The sequence below is a fragment of the Crotalus tigris genome, unplaced genomic scaffold (assembly GCF_016545835.1).
Source record: "Crotalus tigris isolate CLP2741 ecotype Arizona unplaced genomic scaffold, ASM1654583v1 scf7180000017687.564601, whole genome shotgun sequence".
NCBI lineage: Eukaryota > Metazoa > Chordata > Lepidosauria > Squamata > Viperidae > Crotalus > Crotalus tigris.
In genome coordinates this window covers 167,830-188,507 of record NW_024096567.1, presented here as the reverse complement: position 1 = coordinate 188,507, position 20,678 = coordinate 167,830, and positions in this window count along the sequence as shown.

Below are 20,678 nucleotides of genomic sequence, written 5' to 3'. Positions count from 1 at the left end.
TTTTGTACAAGCAGGAAGACACATGATTTATTTGGCCACAAACTGAACAATTAATATTTGCCACAGCATCACAGTTTTGCACAGAGAACTTGTCAATATTTTTGAATAGGATGGGTTGACCTAGTGCTCCATTTCTGTATAATCTATTGCAGGGATGTCAAACTCGCAACATCACATGACGTGTCACAACATATCATGACTTTTTTGTCATTGCCAGCAATGGGGTGGGTGTGGTTTTGCTATGACGCGGGCCGGCAGTTTGACACTCCTGATCTATTGAGTCATGTAGCCATGTGTAAAATAATAGCAGCAGAAGAAAGATTGTAATCAGTATTCTCTATTTGATCCTACACTCTAATATACAGTATATACATTCTTCAAAGCACCTGAAGGCAGGACAAGAAGCAATGGATGGAAATTAATCAAGGGGAGAAGCAATCTAGAACTAAGGGGAAATTTCCTGACAGTTAGAACAATTAATCAGTGGAACAACTTGCCTCCAGAAGTTGTGAATGCTCCAACACTGGAAGTTTTTAAGAAGAGATTGGACAACTATTTGTCTGAAATGGTATAAGGCTTCCTGCCTGGGCAAGAGGTTGGACTAGAAGACCTCCAATGTCCCTTGTTATTCTGTTATTTAGTGACCATCCGAAGATACAACACACTGAAAAAAGTAACTTATGACCATTTTTCACACTTACGACCATTGCAGCATCCTCATGGTCACATGATCAAAATTTGGTTGCTTGGCAATTTTTCATATTTATTCTGGCTGCAGTGTCCCAGGTGATCACCTTTTGCCACCTTTGACCAGAAAAGTCAATGGGAAAGCCAGATTCACTTAACAACCATGTTACTAACTTAACAATTGCAGTGATTCACTTAACAATTGTGGCAAGAAAGGTTGTAAAATGGGGCAAAATTCACTTAATAAATGTCTCACTTAGCAACATAAATTTTGGGCTCAGTTGTGGTCATAAGTCAATTGTGGTCATAATAATATATACCAGGTGTATATACATGCCTATGTGCAATTTTCTTGCTGTCAAACAATTTCATGAGAAAGACTGAATTAGTTGGCAAGAATAAAAAAGCCAGATCTCTAGAGACACAAAGCACATATTTTTAAAAAATCCAGATGTTTCCAGTACCAGGATAACTTTTCCTTTTTTAAAAATCTGGCTTTTTCCTGCCAGGCCAACAGGAAAACACCCATCCCTCCCCTTCAATAGATAGCTATACAACAAAATAGCTGTCTCTTTGCAGAAATCCACTAACACCAAATAAGAAAAAACAAACTCCCTATGAAGCATTGTTTTCTTTTTGCCATTTATGACACTACCAACTGCCAAAATCCACCCTTCTACAAATATTCGTACATTTCCTGCTTCAGTCTAGGCTATGTTTACATGAACTTATACAAAAGGGGAAGGAGAAGAGTCGTTGGGGTGATGGGGGCTTTTTGAATCTTAGAATACATGTGGAAATCAGAGATAAAATTGTATTTGTTGTATGTCTTGCCTTGGTGAAGCTTCAGCATTGTCTTCACCTGGTGTCTCAAGCTCTCCTTAGCTACTGTCTATTCTGGAGAGGGAAATTATGGGAAAGGGGAGAGAGAGGGCAGGCAGTCTTAAAAACTAAGGAATTTCCTTTATTATCTGATTAATCTGTAGGACTTCCCTGCTTTCCTTCCCCTTGCCTTACATCTATATCGTACATAGGCCTGGAGGACTCCAGGGATTTTGCCAGACATGATGATTTATTCTTTGTTTTATTATGGCACTAATTAGGGGCACCAGCCTTTCCAACTGAATCAGTTCTGTACACTTGATAAAATATACAAAGGAAAACTGGAAGATATGTTGCATCATTCAGCTGTTTCTGGTCTTCAGATTGCCAAAATCTTTGGTTTAGGATAGTTTCTCTACAAAGTTCTTTCATACTGAATTTAAGCATCCCCAATGGTCAATGCCACAAATACTTCCTATCAACGTGGTTGCAAATATCAGGCAGCAAGAAGTATCAATTGCTGGGAACTATAAAGGAAAAAGTGCTGGTGCTTGCAGTCCTCCTTGAGGATTGTCCATCAGTGTGAAATTGACCATTAAAGGTGTAGAATGTGGATTTGATGGATTGTGTGGTTTGATGGAAGTAATTTGTGTTAATAAGTGAAATAGCTGCTTTTCTACTCTTACAAATACAAGAGCAACAGTAGCCTAGAGACGATATTTAAGAGAGAAACATGTCAAAAGCCTCCACTAGCTCTATTTGTATGGTCTTTATTGTATTACATGGATCCAGTGCGAGCTGAAAATGCATGCCCTAATAGGATAGTTGAGAATTGCCGGGCTATAATCAACAAGGTTGTAGGTTGCTCTGTTTTACTGTGTACATTATAGGGGGATCTAGATTTTGATTTGAACAGTACAGCATATTGACCAACCAGTTACTTGAACAAAGGAAGAAATATTGGAACCTCAAAATAAATGCTGGGACAGAAGATAAGGGCCTAAGAAAATAAAGAGGCGGGAACTAGAGGACAAGAGAACTGCCTAAAGAAAAAGGAAGAGGGTCCAAATGTAAAATGCTATATGGCAGTTTTTTTCAACCTTGGACATTTCCAGGTACATGGACTTCAGCTCTCAGAACTTTCATGCTGGCTGTGGAATTCTGGGACTTGAAGTTCACACACCTGGGACTGGCCAAGGTTGGGAAACACAGCTATAGGAAGATTACTGAATATCCTCAATGACAAGGCTCACAATTTCAAGACTGAGATTCATGAAATAAGAGTTATTAACAAGAAGACATTAATACATGCCACATCGGGCTCAGCGCTGTGTTTTATGTTTGGATATCCTACAACTTCTAAAACAAACTTTGTAGGAATTATTTTTCTATTTGTGAGGGTCAACAAGATTTTTCTTTTTCCTATGGTTTCCTGTGGTCTGTTTGAAGAAAATTAAGAGAGGCTTAATGAGGCCTTTTCCAAACTGAGTATTATCAATGGGGATGATGACTACAATACAAACTGTTCCAGATAATAGCCATGCTGGCTGGGGATAAGGAACACCTCTGATTGGCACCAGATGGTGATGGGGAAAAATTTCTAATCTCTCCTGAGCTCCAAAACTAATAATTAGCTGCCAAATATTAGTTCTTTTGACATACAGGGAAAATTCACTGTAACACAAATTTTAGTTTACTGTTTTCTTTATAGTAACTGAAAACATTAGAATTCTGTTTTATCTACTTGGTGTTGAAAGGGCTAACTGCTTGTATTAGGCAAACATACAAAATTTCTTACTGAACTGCTATGTTTATTTGAGGTAGCAAAAAGCGCTATGCTGGCCATAGGTAACTTCTTATGAATTTGCCTCAATATTAATTCTTTGCCCACAGTCTTTACTGAGCATTACAAAAATTACTTCAACATGGACCAAAAACTACCCGTGTCTTTTAGGATAACACTTAAACTACTTGAGAACGAAGAGAAAAAGGAGGAGGAGGAGGGAGCTCAAAATTTGCATAGGACATACTCCAAAGTAAACCTATTTAACATTACAGACTTATGTATAAGGTTGCAGACTTATCAGAAAGCTTGTAACTTCATTAGTACAGTATATTATGTCTGTAGTTGCTTGCTTGCCTGCCTGCTGGTTGGCTTGCTTGCTTTGTTCAGCTGTATACTATGCAGAGTTTATACAGAGACTTCAGAAGCCGCCTAGAGGCTTGTCATGGGATATTCAAAATGTTAGCAGTTTCTTTCTCTAGCATAATGTTGCAAGTCATTGCAGGCCACTACTGTTAAAACAATGCTAATCAGATTGGGAAAAACGATGAGAGAATACTTTTTTTTTAACTAATGAGGAATCTACAATACTCTGCTTACAGAGATTATCCTGCAGATTGTCCCTGTCATCTGGAGAAGTGATGCTTTATAGTTACTTTGGAGGAGGGACAAAATAAGCAAGAGCGGGAGAGGAACATGATCCTGAATTCATAGCAAAAGAATAATTTGATTTTTAAAAAGTCATCTCAATGAAACACATGATTCTTGAAATAAATGATTTGAAAAGAAAATTACTCTTTCTTTTAGGGAAATGCAGTATGTAAAATATCCAAGCTCGTAACTACCAGTGTTATGTGATTCCATCTAATCTGCCTTGTAGACACACTGTCCCTTGCACTTTCACCTCCAAAATATTTTCATGGTTGGCTGACCTGACTCAATTAGCTGCTTTAAATGAAAAGAAGCTGCTAATTCCTGCGCATGTGTGGAAATTTCTGCTTATGCACACAAGGCACTCTTACTATATGAAACCAAATACCATGATGCTTCATAAAGTTGCTTCTGAAGGGTTATTTAATCAAAGCAATACTCTTAGCAGCTTGAGTGCATTTGTAACAGCACTGAGCTCTGGTGAAAAGCACTATATTCTATATTATGAGCCCTGATGGACCAGTGGTTAGAATGCAGTATTGCCAGCTAATCTGCCTACAGGCTGGAGTTCGATCCTGAGGGCTCAAGATTGATTCAGCTTTCTATCCTTCCGAGGTCAGTAAAATGAGGACTCAGAATGTTGAGAGCAATATGATAATGTTTGTAAACCACTCAGAGAGAGTGCTGTAAAGCACTATGGAATGGTATATAAGTCTAAGACAGTGGTGGGATTCAAATATGCAAACAACCAGTTCTCTGTGTGGATGCCGCTTCCAGAAGTCCATTCTGGCCTGGGCAACAAAAAATTAGCTATCCTTTATAGGATAAGAGTGGCACTGACAGTACCAAAGGGTTTTGGAGGCGGGGTGTCAAAAAGTCAAGATGGCAGCTTTGATCACACAATCACAGCTGCCATCTTAACTTTTTTACACATGACTCCATAATACACATGACTCTAAATAAATATCTCTGATATTTATGTTACAAGCTGCCCTCCCTTGGTAGTGCTTGCACCTATAGAGCTTCAGATCCCATAATTCCCAGCCAGAATGACTTTGTAGGCTATAAATGCAAGTAACTGTCACTTACTGACTGCCTTTAGCAACTATTCAAAGTTATTCCACTGTTAAAAAAATATATAGCAGCTTTGTGACCCATCTTTGCATTTATGACCATTGCAGAATCCATTTGTATGCTTCCCACTGGCTTCTGACAAGCATAATTAATGAAGAACATGGAAATCATGGTTACATAATATTTTGCTTAATCCTTCAGTGATATCCCTAATGGCCAAAGTAGAAGTGATGGCATTAGCCCATTGTGAACACACTATTTTCTACTTAGCGGTTGCAGTGCTTAATAATTGAGTTGCCAGTCCCAATTGTAGTCACCAAACAAGGACTACCTGTAATGGAGTAAAATGCTTTTGGAAAACATTGGACTGGAAAGCAGTGATTTCCAGAATTATTTATTTGGTGAGGAAAATAATCATCTGCAGAAATGTATTTTGACAGAAGATATTCCCTCTGGTCCTGTAGTGGCTATTCAGAAAAAGAAAAAGAAGAAAGAAACAACAGCTTAGAAACAGGGTGGAGTTTAAGCACACAGATTCAAATAGTTACCACAAAAAGGAAGTTGGACATCTAGTTCCTTATGATTCAGAACTCCGAAGCACTGAGACATTAATACCAAGGAAAAAAGACTTCAAAATCTGGAAATGATCTAAAATTATTCACATGTCTTTCAATTTTTTTAGTTTACCTATAAACAGAAGGCAGTGCCATTTTTTTCCAGTGTTCAAGATTCCAAGCCATTTTCATTCCATATTGTATTGCCCCTGCCAGACGTTCGATCCTGACAGGACTCAAAGTTGACTCATCCTTCATCCTTCTCTGATCAGTAAAATGAGGACTCCGATTGTTGGGGGCAATATTCTGACTCTGTAAACTGCTTGGGGTGATATATACATCTTAGTGCTATTACTATTCCCTGATAGTATTCCACCTTGTATTTAAATTAAGATATGTTAAGTTCAAACTTCTGGGGGGAAAAAAATCCACTATTACAGGAGATGGCCGAAGTGACAGATTTCCAGAGATTTTAGTTCTGATTTTTTTTTTCCTATAAGAAAAATGAGAATGTGTCCTAAACCTATTGGAAATATAGGTTTAGGGCACATTTGGAATTCCCATAAGCCACAATCTTTGACTGAGAGTCATCTATTTTGCCTTTCCCAAAGACCAGAACAGGGAAAAGTGTTGGCATCTTGGCATCTTTAAGGAATAGCATATGGGCAAGCTGGTTTGGCTAGAATACACCTTATTGAAACAGAAATCCCATGACCACACCTAGAACCCAAATACAAGGAATTCTGATCAGCTGAGGTGAAATGTTCTATGTAAGTGCAACTTTACTCCAAAAATAACTTGACAAGAGCTGTTTATCGAGCAAGTACTTCTCTAGTGTTTTTCTACTTAGCCTAAACTTTCACTCACTTGCACTTTGTGGCACTGTGTGCTGCTTTTTTAATCTTTGAGTCAGTGTTGATTACTAGTGACTGCTTAGACACATCCCTGCAGTTTTTGTGGGGGAAAAAAATCAGAATTTACTTACCTCTTTCTTCCTAGGACTGAGACAAAGTGACTGGCCCAAGCTAGGCTGGCGCCTTAACCATTACACCAAATCATTCTCCAGTTTATGCTACTTTAATATCCTACTACTAATGTACATGCTTATAGAGATTGTCAAGACCCATATCTATGAAGAGACTACTGGAGGTATTAGAACCCAAAATGCTGGTTTCTCGAACTTCGGAAATCTGTTTTGTTCATTCCTTAACATTCAACATTTCAACATAGTAGTCCCCATATAAATATTCCCCATCAAGTCCCTCCGTTCCACTAATAGGCTCAGAATACAGAATAACAGAGTAGGAAGAGACCTTGGAGGTCTTCTAGTCCAATCCCCTGCTCAGGCAGGAAACCCTATACCATTTCAAACAAATGGTGGTCCAGTCTCTTCTTAAGAACTTCCAGTGTTGGAGCATTCACAACTTCTGGAGACAAGTTGTTCCACTGATTAATTGTTCTAACTGTCAGGAAATTTCCTTAGTTCTAGGTTGTTCCTCTCATTTGTGCTCAAATGACTTCAGCCTCTACAGGACTGAGATGGGCAGCCATATAAATCTGACAAACAAACAAAATGGCCCTGCATATGTAGAAGTTTGAAGGAGGCATCCTTTCATACAAGTAACAATACCTGTATTGGTGAGAATCCTAATTTTTTTTCCCTTAAAAAATCTCTGTGTTACACTTGTGCAGACATACTCAAGGGGTTGACATCATTTGATGGATAATACAATAGCTAGGCGTATTAATAATGATCATGTCATGAATCCTGTTTAATGAATGTGTAGTGAGTATAATTATTAGAGCTAAAAAAAATAGTAGGACAACATTTTTAAAATAGAATAAGATTGTAGGAAGCCTAATGATGTGCTTATGGTGAAGTAGAAAGCAAACCCCAACCTTTTTTATTTGCTTCTCAACTTCAGACACGAGAGCATAAGTCTTATGTATGTTTTATTGTTTGTCTCCTGAAGATATTGATGTCTCATTTTCTTCTAGGGTAAAGCAGGTCTTGGGGAGTCAAAGATTCAGTTCTTATGTGCCTCCATACCAACATTATAGTCTCTTGACTAATTGTACAAATGCCATACGCTAAATAAATAAACAAAAATGCATGGATGTATTCCTCCTCGAAGCAATAGTATAGATAAAATTTGCATGAGGATTAGCCTTCAAAGGTTTGGCCTTCCAAGGGTGACTCAAGACTCTAAATAGAGCTATACATTCACTCCTAAAATACTTGTAACTTTCCAATTTGTTTCTCTCCACTATGAATAAATACTGATTAGGATTAGATTTCATTCTTATTCAGAGCTCAGAGAAGGAGAGACATTTGAAATATTCTTGCTCAGAGAGAAAAGGAGAAAAGAAATGGACAATATAATGAGCAAAATGTTACCAAATAATTAAAATGCAATTGCGTTGTAACCTCTAATGAAAACACAATGTCTCTTTGTGTACAATTAACTCCCAGCTCTGGTTCATGATACAAACTCAAACTTGTAAAAGCCCTGACCTCAATTCTGAAAGCTCAACAGAAGTTTACAGACATCCATGGGAAGGGTAATATTTGCAAAATAAGCAAGGATTTCTTTTTACCTTCTCTTCCTGAACATACATGTGCGCACACAGACACAAACCATACAAACAGTCATACAGAAACACAAGTTGTAAAATAGTCTCTTCTTGATGGCTAAGAACAATATATTATACAATAAAGCATGTTTTTAAAAGAATAGAAATTCCTATGCAGTATGCCGAAATCTTAATGAGCACATAATGGTTGAAAATCCACTCATTTCCTTTTTATATTTGGGCCAAAAGGCTGCTGGAGTTTTTAATTCTTTCCTTCACTTCTCCTTGTTATTGAAATAACAATAATTATTCCAACAAGAATTCCAACAAGACACATTGTGTAGCATCTACTAGAGTAAAGATCATTTTTTTATTATTATTTTAATATTTTTAGTTGCGACTCAGTGAGACAAAACCAACTGATTGTTAACAGTAAAAGACTGACAAGAAAATGTGGAAGGCTATTCATTAAATAATTACTACTTTTAAACACAGAAGTTTTTACAGCTCTTTAAGAAGTTGCAGAAGAAAAGTCCTGTAATTGTGAGGGGGGAGGGGGAGGAAAAGAGGGAGAAAGAGAGAGACAGAGAGAGAGAGAAAGAGAGAGAGAGAGAGAGAGAGAGAGAGAAAACAATTCCTGGAAATGACAGCTCTACAGCACATCAATCATTTTGACAAGCAATTATCTGCTTAGTTTAAGATGAAAAGCTGCTTGTGGGAGGAGCACAAATCATTTGGCAACTGTGCAAAGAAGCTACACATTCTTTCTAAACACATGTAGAGGCCGGGGCCTTAATACAAACACAGAAATAAGACAGTCAGAACTTGGTCACTCCAGGGAAAGTCCTGTCAGACTCAACAAGATCCAGAGTAAGATCTGGAGAAACAGCTCCCTTGGCCTTTTGTTTGGTGTCAGAGAAAATATGAATGACAGTAACTTTTCAATGTATAAATTACAAAGAACTTAAAATGGTATGTATTCTTTAGCTTTATCAGAATGAAATATGCAAAATTTCTTAGAAATCAGTCCAGGGTCTTATGAACTATGCTCTTTTTATAATATCTGCTTTTTTCTTTTTCTTTTTTTCTTTTTCAAGTACTAATGTTGTTATTTTGAAATAATGTGAATGAGAATAGCCCTGTGGGAAGAGTCCAAAGAAAGAAATATTTTGGGGAGTGTTAAAAAGGCATAATATATTTCCCCAAAGGAATAATGGAGAAGAGCTTTTAAAAAGACAGAAACCAGCCCCAGCTCCTCTCTCCCAAGCAGAAAACTCAGAAGAGAATAGCAAATTCAATAATCCTTTCAGAATGGTTTGAGCCTTCCAGCTAGAAACTGAAGAAATTAGGAAGACAAAGACACCTAAAATCTACATACTCCACCCAAATTCTAAAAGACATGAACTTTAGGGACATAATAGAATTAACCAGTGCTTTTTTTCTTAAAAAAAAAAAAAAAAAGTGCTGGAACTCACACACGTCATACAACCCGCCTTGCCTACCCTGCAAGGTTCCATCCAAAAAAGGTGCCGGAACTCTGTTCTGGGCGTTCTATGAGAAAAAAAGCCCTGGAATTAACCCATCAACACCAAAAGGGCACACTCAGACTCAGGTCAAAGTACATGACACAGGAAATACAAAGCCTCAAACAGGAACAGGAAACAACCTCAAAAGCTCCAGAAGGTATAAAAACCCACCACTCCTAGCTACATGTGGTCAGCTTTCCCAGAGCCATGCTTCTGTCTGGCTTTGCTCTTCAATAAACTGCAACCTTCTTTCTAAAATAGCCTCCATTTTGTTTATTCTCAGCTTGGACTGGACCCTGATGAAGATTTTTCTTTCAACAGTCCTTTCTAACAGGAAACAAGTATGACAAATTTCAGACTGATATACTGAGAAGAGAGTTCTGGGGAATAAGAAGAGTGCTCTTAAGAAATGGTGTAGTCTTTTCTGAAAGCAGTAGAGCAGAATCTGGATTGTGGCAATATTATTTAAAAGGAATTACATTATCTATCTTTTTCAGAAAATATATCCCTCATGAGGCCAAGTTAATTAACACAACTTATAAAGAAATCTCACCAGACTGCTCAAAGTAATAGACTTAAATACTCTATCCGTTCTCCCCCCTATTAATTGGTTAAACAATGGTGGGTTAACCACCAGGATCATTGTAATTTGAGAGAAATAGGATATGATCAGTTCCCATTCCTCTTTTTTGAATCATAGCATTTTACATAAATGATGTTGTTCACTGTCCTTGACAGAGATCTGGAGCTCTAGTTAAATAAATTAAGAACTATGTGGAGGCCCATAACTGGAACAGAGGAAGTTCTAACCAGCCTGCCCAACCTAATGAAATGAATGGATTTTTCAATTATTCCTTTTCACCTGATTCCAGGATTTAGCTAGATTTCCTGTGCTTCTAGTACATTCCCAGTTCTGAAATTTATGTAGAGATGGTTTAAAATCATAATAACACAATCACATTAAGGGCTTTCCTTTCTTTCAGTTATAAAATTTCTTGAACTGCATTGAGCTTACTTCTGAATAGACATATATATATAGGTTTTTACTATATCCACATTGAGTTTTGAGTCTCTATAATATACTTTTTTGTTTTGGGCTAAAAATATTTGTTTCTGAAACTAATTTGAGTTTTTAGATGAGTTCTGGTTTGTAGTAAGAGCTTACTGTGGAAATCTTCCATAGGAACCATGGGAATTAAAAGCAACCTGAGAGTTCATAGCTCTCACTAATCCATGCATGCAATCAGGTCAATTGGCATGGAAGAACTGCCCTTCCTTTGGTTATTCCAGGACTGTGAATCTCCTTGCTGACCAAGGTAATTTCTACATTAGTGATTTATACTGTCTTCTAGCATCATCCATTGATGTGCTTATATAACAGTAATCAGAGCAGGCTTTATACCACCTCAACGATGGCTAGATGTTTCTAATGTTTCTATAGGTTCCTAGTGAGGAAGAGCACAGGGAGACACTAGCCTCTCTCACATCTTTAGATGGTTGTACAAGGCAGGGAAGAGAAGGTGGATTCCAACTGACTTTTGCACATTACCATTGTGTTCATTAATTTTTATTTATATGACACCCCCAAATGATTGTAGCAATTTACTATACATACAAAATAAACATAGATGTTTAAAATCCTTTAAAGAACAGCTTGGAAATCTCAAAAAAACTGGAGTGAAGAGTGAGGTTAGAGCTCAACCCTGAACAGAAATAAGGAGGTGACCTTATGTCTTTTACATCTTTTTTCAATTGTTTTAATTGTTTCCATGTCTAATTTTGTAATGGAGCTACTAATATTTTATGGTGTCTTATTCCCACAGTTTTTATATTTTTAGTAAAATAACAAAATATAAAATGAAATGAAATGAGAGAGATATACTTGTTGGCCAACCAATTGCTCATAGGATCTCCCTTTGAGAAAGGGAAAGGAACATCTTTCCTCCCCCTCCCATGGAGTACAGTGAGAGTACAGTGAAATAATTGTGTCAGGGCTGGCATGCTCTGAAAATATGCCTTTAATATATCAATAAAATGAATGAAGTTTTAAATTGGGCATCCTACCTATTGATGAAAGTTAGCCCAGAAGGAAATATTAAAAAGGGCAGAAAAATATATTTTTCTTCAAAAGGACTTTTTAAAACCAAACTTGGCCCCAAATCTATCTCTCTGCCCCAAGCAAGAGCCAGGCCCATACAAATGCAAATGTAAAACCATCAGAAAGTTGGAGCCAGAGCAATCAAGAAGACAAAAGAGAAGATCTGCATACCCCACCCAAACTCTAGGAGTCAGCCCCATCACCTGGGAAGCAGGATATGATAATAGAATTAAACCACAGATATCAAGGCCTAGACAAACACTCAGAGGTTCATGCCACAGGAACAGGAAACTATTCCAAACAAGGCTAGAGGGGGTATAAAAGCCTACTGCCCCATGTGCTCTCTCTCTCTGTGCTCTCTGCCCTTCTCTCTCCTCTGCACTTTCCTGAAGAACCATCTTTCTGCAATAAACTGTAACCTTCTTCCCAAAGCAATCACCATGCTTGCTTATTTATTCCCGGCTTGGATGAACCAGGATGAAGACTTTACTTCTAACAATTTGGCACCCCGAGATGGGACTCCAAGCTAACCTCTCCAATGGACTGAGACTGGTAAGCCCCATCTTGCTGGCAGCAGACCCTCTTGTGTCTGTGGATGGGTTTCCCAGGCCTTGCCCATGTGGAGCTAGGGTAGTAAAGGGAGTTTTGAGAGTTTGAGCTCAAGGGCTGCTTTGGAAAGAAGGTGAAGGTGAGTACCTCTAAATTTTAAGTTAAAAGCCCAGGGGAACAAAGAAAATGTGTGTATTTCTGTTTGTGTGAGTGAGAAGATCTTTTTTTCCCAATCACAGTTGGATTTTGCTGCTTCTGGTCTTTCCTAGCCGCAGAAAGGATCTGTTTGATTGGCAGAACCTGGACAGCATGGGGGTTGGCCAGAGCACAGAACCTTTTGTTAGGGAAAAGGGAGAGTGTGTGAAAATGAAATGGAATGAGTGAATGAAAAAAAAATGGATTTGGGCAACTAGCTGGTAAGGCCCTGTAAGCAAAGCAAAGTTAGGAAAGAAGTCTTGCAAGGAGACTTCGACTGTGTAGTGCCCTTTAGGTTTGGAAAGAAGTCTCACAAGGAGACTTCGACTGTGTTAGGAAAGAAGTCTCACAAGGAGACTTCGACTGTGTTTGGAAAGAAGTCTCACAAGGAGACTTCGACTGTTAGGAAAGAAGTCTCACAAGGAGACTTCGATTGTGTTAGGAAGAAGTCTCACAAGGAGACTTTGACTGTGTAGTGTATAGAAAAAAATAGACTTTGCTTAGGGCTTTGCTGGGAAACCAATTTGGCTAAATAAAGGTACTAAAAAGGGAAAATAAGAAATAGTTATTCTCCCTCTCTCTATCTCTATCCCTCTCTTCTCTATGCAACCACGTGGTATGTTTAAAATGTGTGCCTTCCCTAACTTGAGTTATCTGAAATTTATGGTGGGAATGACTAGGATGTGTAAAACTAAGACTTCTGTTCTCTTGTCTTTGTGTATATATGTTTGTCAAAGTCTGTGGTGAGAGGTAAATGTGACTGTTAACTGTTTCAAATCCAAAGGAAAAAGAATTTTAAATTCTGCTAGAAATTCTGCTTAAAATAAGCCACAAAAAGGAAATACCTCACTCTGTTTGTCTGGCCAACAAACAGAGTGAAGAAAAAGAATTGTGTTTGTTTGTTTGTTTGTTTTCCTCTTTCTCTGTGTACGCTCAAGAACAGCCTTAAGTTACCAGGAGGGATTGTTTTTTAAGTTTATCTGTTGGAAAAGTTTCACTTGCATTTACTGTATGTGTTTTATCTATCCTTTCCCTGAAAAATGTGTGTCTATCTACAAGAGCCTTTTGAAGCTCAAGTCTGCTTGTGTGGGGAAATAATTTTCCTAAGTTACTTTTCATATCCTAAAACTTACTGGTGAAACTACTATGAAACTTTTCTGAAACAAATAAGCATTTTCTAATCTCTAAAATAATGTGGTCTATTTTAGAATAAATGTTCTCCTACCCTTGGCAAGTTGCACACCTTAAAATATTAGGCTTTTAAAATTATTAGGAGTTTTCAGCATTTTCAAACTGCCTGCAAGCTACCCCCCTTCCAATTCTTTTCCTGCCCTTTGTTCTCCATACCTTTTGTCTGCCTTTCCTGGTAGAGTCCACCCAGAAAGCGGGGGGGGGAGACCTTGTTCTTGTATCTTTCAGCCCTGAAACCCTCTCGCAAGCCTTTGGAAGCAGAACACACAGACCCAGATGCTGCCTCCATCCATGTGAGCCATGGAATTGAGTTTTGAATCCAGCCATCCACTAAAAAGCCACCATGCAATCTAAAGGGGAACATCTTCCCAAGTCCTACCATTTACCCAGATGCCTGTGAGAGCTGCAGAAGGAAGGTGGTGCCATGTGAAGCCTCAGAAGAGAAAATTAGACTATGGGGGGAGGGTGGAAACTCATTGTAAACTTTTCTTTCTTGCCCCATTTGTATTGTAACAAGCCAGTTGAATGTATTAATGGAGAGATGGCATTTAGGAATAGATGGCAGAACAAGTACTAAACACCTTGGACTTCTATCTGGTGGGAGGGAAAATTTATCCAGAATGTTTGTATTGACTATTTTGTAAAAGTGCACACACACACACCATTCAGAATCATACTTGAGTCTATCCCCTCCACCTACCTTTAGTAAAGTTCCCCAGGCTGATTTTTGCTCTATTGCACCAAAGCTTTGTGGGACCAACTTCCAACAGATTCCAAGGGGGAGGGAACTAGGCCCCCTCAGGTGATTTGCAATTCATATGCCCTGACTAAGGAAGCAACAGGAAAAATCCCAAACTTCAGCCCTGAATATCTTGCACTGTTGGGCTCAGATTGGGATTCCTAGAGCTCATTATGTGCAATTTAAAGAAAAATTTAATAGCCTGGCATATTGGACATTACAAACCTGGATGCACTGAATTAAGAGCTAAGGCAGGAAACAACCCTTGAAATTGGGCAGCCAGTGGTCATGTAGTAAGGAAAACCATGGCTGTGAAGAATTTTGGGAGGTATGCAAACCTGACTGGAAGCTGAAGGTGATATCCAACATTTGAAAATGATTGGCAGAGAATATTGGACACTATAAATTTCTTTTCCGCCTAACAAAATTTTGCCCTGACTTTTAGAACTTTATAGGTGCAAGCTCCCCTTTTGGGAGCCACTAACGGGATCTTTTTCTGCTGCCTCCATTAATGTCTTATTTCTCTCTCTTTTTTTTTTTTTGCTTAACAGTTTAAAAGCTTGTCTACCAAGTCTCTCTGACCAGATCAATTTTAATGTTGTGCCAATAAGTGTGTCATAAATATACACTTAAGGCACAAAGCGGGGGATTGATGAAAGTTAGCTCAGAAGGAAATATTAAAAAGGGCAGAAAAATATATTTTTCTTCAAAAGGACTTTTTAAAACCAAACTTGGCCCCAAATCTATCTCTCTGCCCCAAGCAAGAGCCAGGCCCATACAAATGCAAATGTAAAACCATCAGAAAGTTGGAGCCAGAGCAATCAAGAAGACAAAAGAGAAGATCTGCATACCCCACCCAAACTCTAGGAGTCAGCCCCATCACCTGGGAAGCAGGATATGATAATAGAATTAAACCACAGATATCAAGGCCTAGACAAACACTCAGAAACAGCCTCAAGGTTCATGCCACAGGAACAGGAAACTATTCCAAACAAGGCTAGAGGGGGTATAAAAGCCTACTGCCCCATGTGCTCTCTCTCTGTGCTCTCTGCCCTTCTCTCTCCTCTGCACTTTCCTGAAGAACCATCTTTCTGCAATAAACTGTAACCTTCTTCCCAAAGCAGTCACCATGTTTGCTTATTTATTCCCGGCTTGGATGAACCAGGATGAAGACTTTACTTCTAACACTATATATGCCTTTTTTTTTCTTGTACCACAAAACAGAATATCTGGTATATTACTACCTAATCTTGAGGACTGTTTATAATGGGCTTTGACAATCTTAAATATTTTCCCTCAAGCATGGCTGTCTCTAAAAGCCATTCTATAAAAATTTCAATAGTTATCCCAAACAGACCAAACCAGGGCTGTAAGGTATCACTCAGGAAGACACTGAAATACCATTTACCCTGAAACAATAAAGATTGAAATAGCAAAATACAACGTATCAATGAAATTGAATCATCTATATATTTTTATAATTGAATACCTGTATATGTCAATATAAGGCACTGCATGCCAAAACAACTAGACACAGGGACAGATTTTTCCCTCGTGCCATAACTTTGCTGAACATAGTATTGCCTATGTACATTTACCCATGTTGTATGACAGTAGTATTATTTTTTTCTTATCTCCCTTATTATCCTCTCTTATTGGTATTATTATGATGAATATTATTACTCTGTTGCTTTGCATATACACTGAGAGCTTCTGCACCAGAGATAAATTCCTCATGTGTCTATTCACACTTGGCCAAATAAAGTATTCTACTCTACTCTACTTCTATTCTATTCTGTTCTGTTCTATTCTATTCTATTCTATTCTATTCTATTCCCCTCAATATCAAACCCATGCATAGAAAGGTATGGTGGCCTGTTAATGAAATTGGTTTGGCCTATCAATGAAATTGGTGGTGAAGGAAAAGTATCCAACCAAGGTAATGCTCACCTCCATCCAGTCACTCCCACTCCACCCCAAATAGGGACTACAGATCATAAAAAAGCAGTTAATATCAAACCCATGAATGGCCTAAATTCTTTTTTCTCTTGGTATGCTAGTTTTCCATTTGGGGAATGGAATATCCTATATCTTTGAATGTCCTATAGTTTAACTGCATTAGATTCAGAGTACTTGGAAGCAGAGGCATTAATGCTTTTTAAAAAATTCAATGAACTGCTCTATTTCTAAGGAATAAGGCAATGCAGCAATATATAACATGAACAAACTGCCAGCTTTCTCATATATAAATTGAATATATGTGAAACAGATATCTCAGATCAAGACATCAAGGTAACCTTATCACATAGGCCCAGAATCTGTCAATGGGAAGCAAGCTTGTTATGTGAATAGCTGATCGCTTAATTATTACTCCCTCGGCTCCTCTACTGAAGCATGGAGTTAAAAAGACCAGTCCAAGCTATTCTGTAAAGGTCAAAACTCTTCTTTTGCTTGGTCATATAAGAATCATACTATAGCAAAAGGATATTCTGTGTCCTTTCCCTTTTCTCTTTCTTTCCATTCTTGTCTTATTGAAAGCTTTTGTCAGTGATCTCATTTTTTAACTACTGTTATACACATACTACTATCAGTGTAAATGTTAAAGATACACAAATATTGAAGTACGTACAACACTCTCTCAACCCCTGGCCTCATTCTGGAAACAGGGTAACTTAGCAGACAGCACATGCTTTTCATGAAGCAGGTTTCAGATTCAATTCTAACATTTTCAATTTTAAACATTGAGCTGAAGACGGACTGCAGATCTCAAAGAGATAGATGAGATTTCCAAAACCATTCAAATGTTGCTGCCAAATTGTAAATTTTAATGTAAGAAAGGGAAAAAATAGTAAAACATGGAAAGAATCATAATTAACTGTTGTTAATTGATTGCATTGAGAATTATTTTGATATAGTGATTAAAGACTCTGGGCTAGAAACCATGAGACATTGAATTTTAGTTCTGCCTTAGGCAGAAAGACAGATTTTTCTCTCTCACAGCACTGGGAAGAAGACACTGCTGAAAATTTTGCCAAGAAAACAAGTCCATGCAGTCATTTTAGGAATCAAGATTGCCTTTAAGGCATAAACACACATAGATATTAATTATATTAATTTAATGTAAATTAATTCTAAGTAATTTAATTTACATTCAATTAATACAATTACTGACAAATACCATGTAAGGAGTTGTTCTCACATGGACAGTGAGAAACAAGCTCATATTAATTCTGATGATACCTATATTTCCTAAGCCACAGTATTTGCTGAAATTCTTTTGGGAATGGCTTCCTACTCTCTTCAACAAATATTACTCATTCTCAGTTCTTGAATTTCCTTGTGAGGTTACCTAAATCAGCAGTCCCCAACCTTTCCGGCTTGGCGGCCCATTGGAGAGGAGAGAGATGATGGTTGTGTATGAGTGGCAGGCGCTCGCGCTCGCATGCACAGCTCCATTTTTGCACAAATGGAGCTTCGGGCACAAGTGTGGTCACCTCCCACTTGTGCAAGTGGAGCTGCACATGCTCATTCATCACTTCTGTGGCCGAGTTCTAATTGGCTGCAGCCTAGAAGTGGGCTGCATTCTGGGCTTTGGGGACCCCTGATCTAAGTGGCTGCAGTCCTGTTTCCTGCTGTAGCCTGGCATAACAAATTACTTGTTCTTGCCTTGTTTGCTTATTGAAGTGAAGTGCTTGACCTACCAGTCTATAGCTAGTGTGACCCTCAGCCTGAAACAGATCATGCACTCTTCATATAGAAGGAAATGTGAAAGATTTGGAGGAGGGGGAGAAAGATAACACTTTTCTAAACTGACAGTAGTCCAATTCATTATAAGGCAGCTTGACATGAATTAGAAAACACATTTGTTGGCTGAATAAATTCATTGAGAAACCGCATTAATGAACTAAAAGAAACAGAGTCCTCAAATTCTTCCTAGTTTTAAAAAGAGAACTAGAAATAGGATAATAAAAACTGGAACTCAGCAGCACACAGGAGCGAAAGACAAACAAGAAAGAACACTGGGTTTAACAGTTACAGATTTTTGTTTTTAGCATGTAACAATTTTGATTTAATATATATTACTGAGTTATTTCAGACATAATGCTGGTTTATCCATTTTATTTTGATGTAACTATATTCATAACTTTTTGTATTCTCTTATCCTTTATTGGCTAAGGTTTAGTTTGAACAATTGAATCAATTCAAGTCATCAGTCTGATCTAATCACATGGTTCAATTTAATTGGAAAATTGAGTTGACTCAATTTTCCAGATCTCTTCAGAAAAAAAAGCTTTTTGTTTTTGCAAGACAACCCCCTTTCAAATAATGTAATAAGTTCAGAGGCCTCCTATTTAAGTTGACTATTTGAGTCAATAAATGAGCTTAATTCAAGGGTTCTGCTGAATCAGTTCTCTGAAGTGAAGCTTCACACAAACCTACTACATAATAGTAATAGCTCACTATCTGGTAAATGGAAGAACATGATTATGTGATTTATTCCAAAATGTGGAGCTCCATCTGTCAGTCATGACAACTAAACTTTGAGGTGGTCTTTCTCTTTTTGAAGATGAATTTTAATGTTTTAATTTTTGCTGTTCCCTGATTATATTCAGTATTTGTCAATGTCACCTAATGTTGGAATGGGTTGTTTTTCTCAAGTGAAATTCATAAGTTGTTTATTTTGCTACTAAAATCATTACATTGTCAAAAAAGGGAAAGCACTAGTTAATTTGCCAATTTTCTGTCAGATTTTATCTGCTGTTGGTATAATAATCCAGTAAACAGCATTTTATAAACATCACATCTAAGACTTAAATCTTATTGAGATAACCCTTAGTAATATGTAAAACCCAGCAGCAAATGTTAAACCTGACATGTTAGAGGAAGATTTAATCCTTTTGTACAACTGTTGAAACTCAAAAGAAGTCTAGACATCACTAGTCTGTTTCCATCTTATGCTGTAGGAGGCTGTTCAGCAAAGCCATTAATAGTTTATTGACACTAGGATGCAAATGACATATATGATTGCAGAATAAATACAAATATTGGGTGGCATTTAATAAAATGAGAGTTTTTTTCAGACAATAAACTAGAAACTTTGTTTGTGTGTACTTGACCATTTGGACCTGGTAGATCATATCTAAAACATAACCTGTTTGCAATATCAATTTTCAGTTAATTGTTTGACATAAAAATATTATTGTCTCTTCTTAGAATAACTTTCATATAAGAATATTTTTTAAAAAATAAATCCACATTATAACATAATGTATTGAAGCAAATTTACTTCAGTTTGCTGCATATTGGAAGGTATCATTATGTGAAATTCAAAAATAATATTGAAGGTTTCCAGAATTTGCTGCCACTCAAAACTTACTGGGTGGACAGTTCATGAAATTAAGGAAGTTAATAGTGGCATGAAACATGGGAAAACCAGCTCTTTGGAAGATTGAAACTTGCTTAAAATTCAAGATTTCCAATCATTTGCATTTTAAAGCAAAAATGTCAATAGAATCTGAAAATCTATTTCTTTGATAACAATGGTAGTTAAATTCACAGGATTAAAGTGTTGAAAAGAAACTAAAAAAAAACCTGCATAATTTTTTCTCTTAAAAAAAAGTGTTTGGCTTTTGCTAAGTGAAGTCAGGAAAGCAAACACTTGCAACAGAAATCATGGATAATAAAAAAAAAAGTTTCTTCCAACATATGAACAACAAGAAAAAAGTCAAGGAAACTGCAGGTCCACTAAAGAGAGAAGATGGCAAGGAAATAACAAGCAACAGAGAGAAAGCAGAGCTGCTTAACTCATACTTTATATCAGTCTTCACACAAAAAGAAACATACCAAAAACAGCCCAACATATCAAAAAAAAACCATTACAAAAGACAAATTAGAAACAAAAATTAAAATAAGCAAGAAAATGGTAAGAGAACAACTATCTGACCTTGACGAATATAAATCACTGGGGCCTGACAGATTACATCCCAGAGTTCTGAAGGGACTGGGAGATGTTATCTTGGAATCACTGCGCTATATTTTTCAAAAATCCTGGTGCACAAGGGAAGTACCTGAGGATTGGAAAAGGGCTGATGTGGTTCCCATCTTCAAGAAAGGGGGTGGGGAAACGGACCCAGAAAACTACAGACCAATCAATTTAGCATCAATACCTGGGAAAAGATAATCAAAAAACAGATCTGCGAACAACTAGAAGCAAACAAAGTTATAACTAATAGCT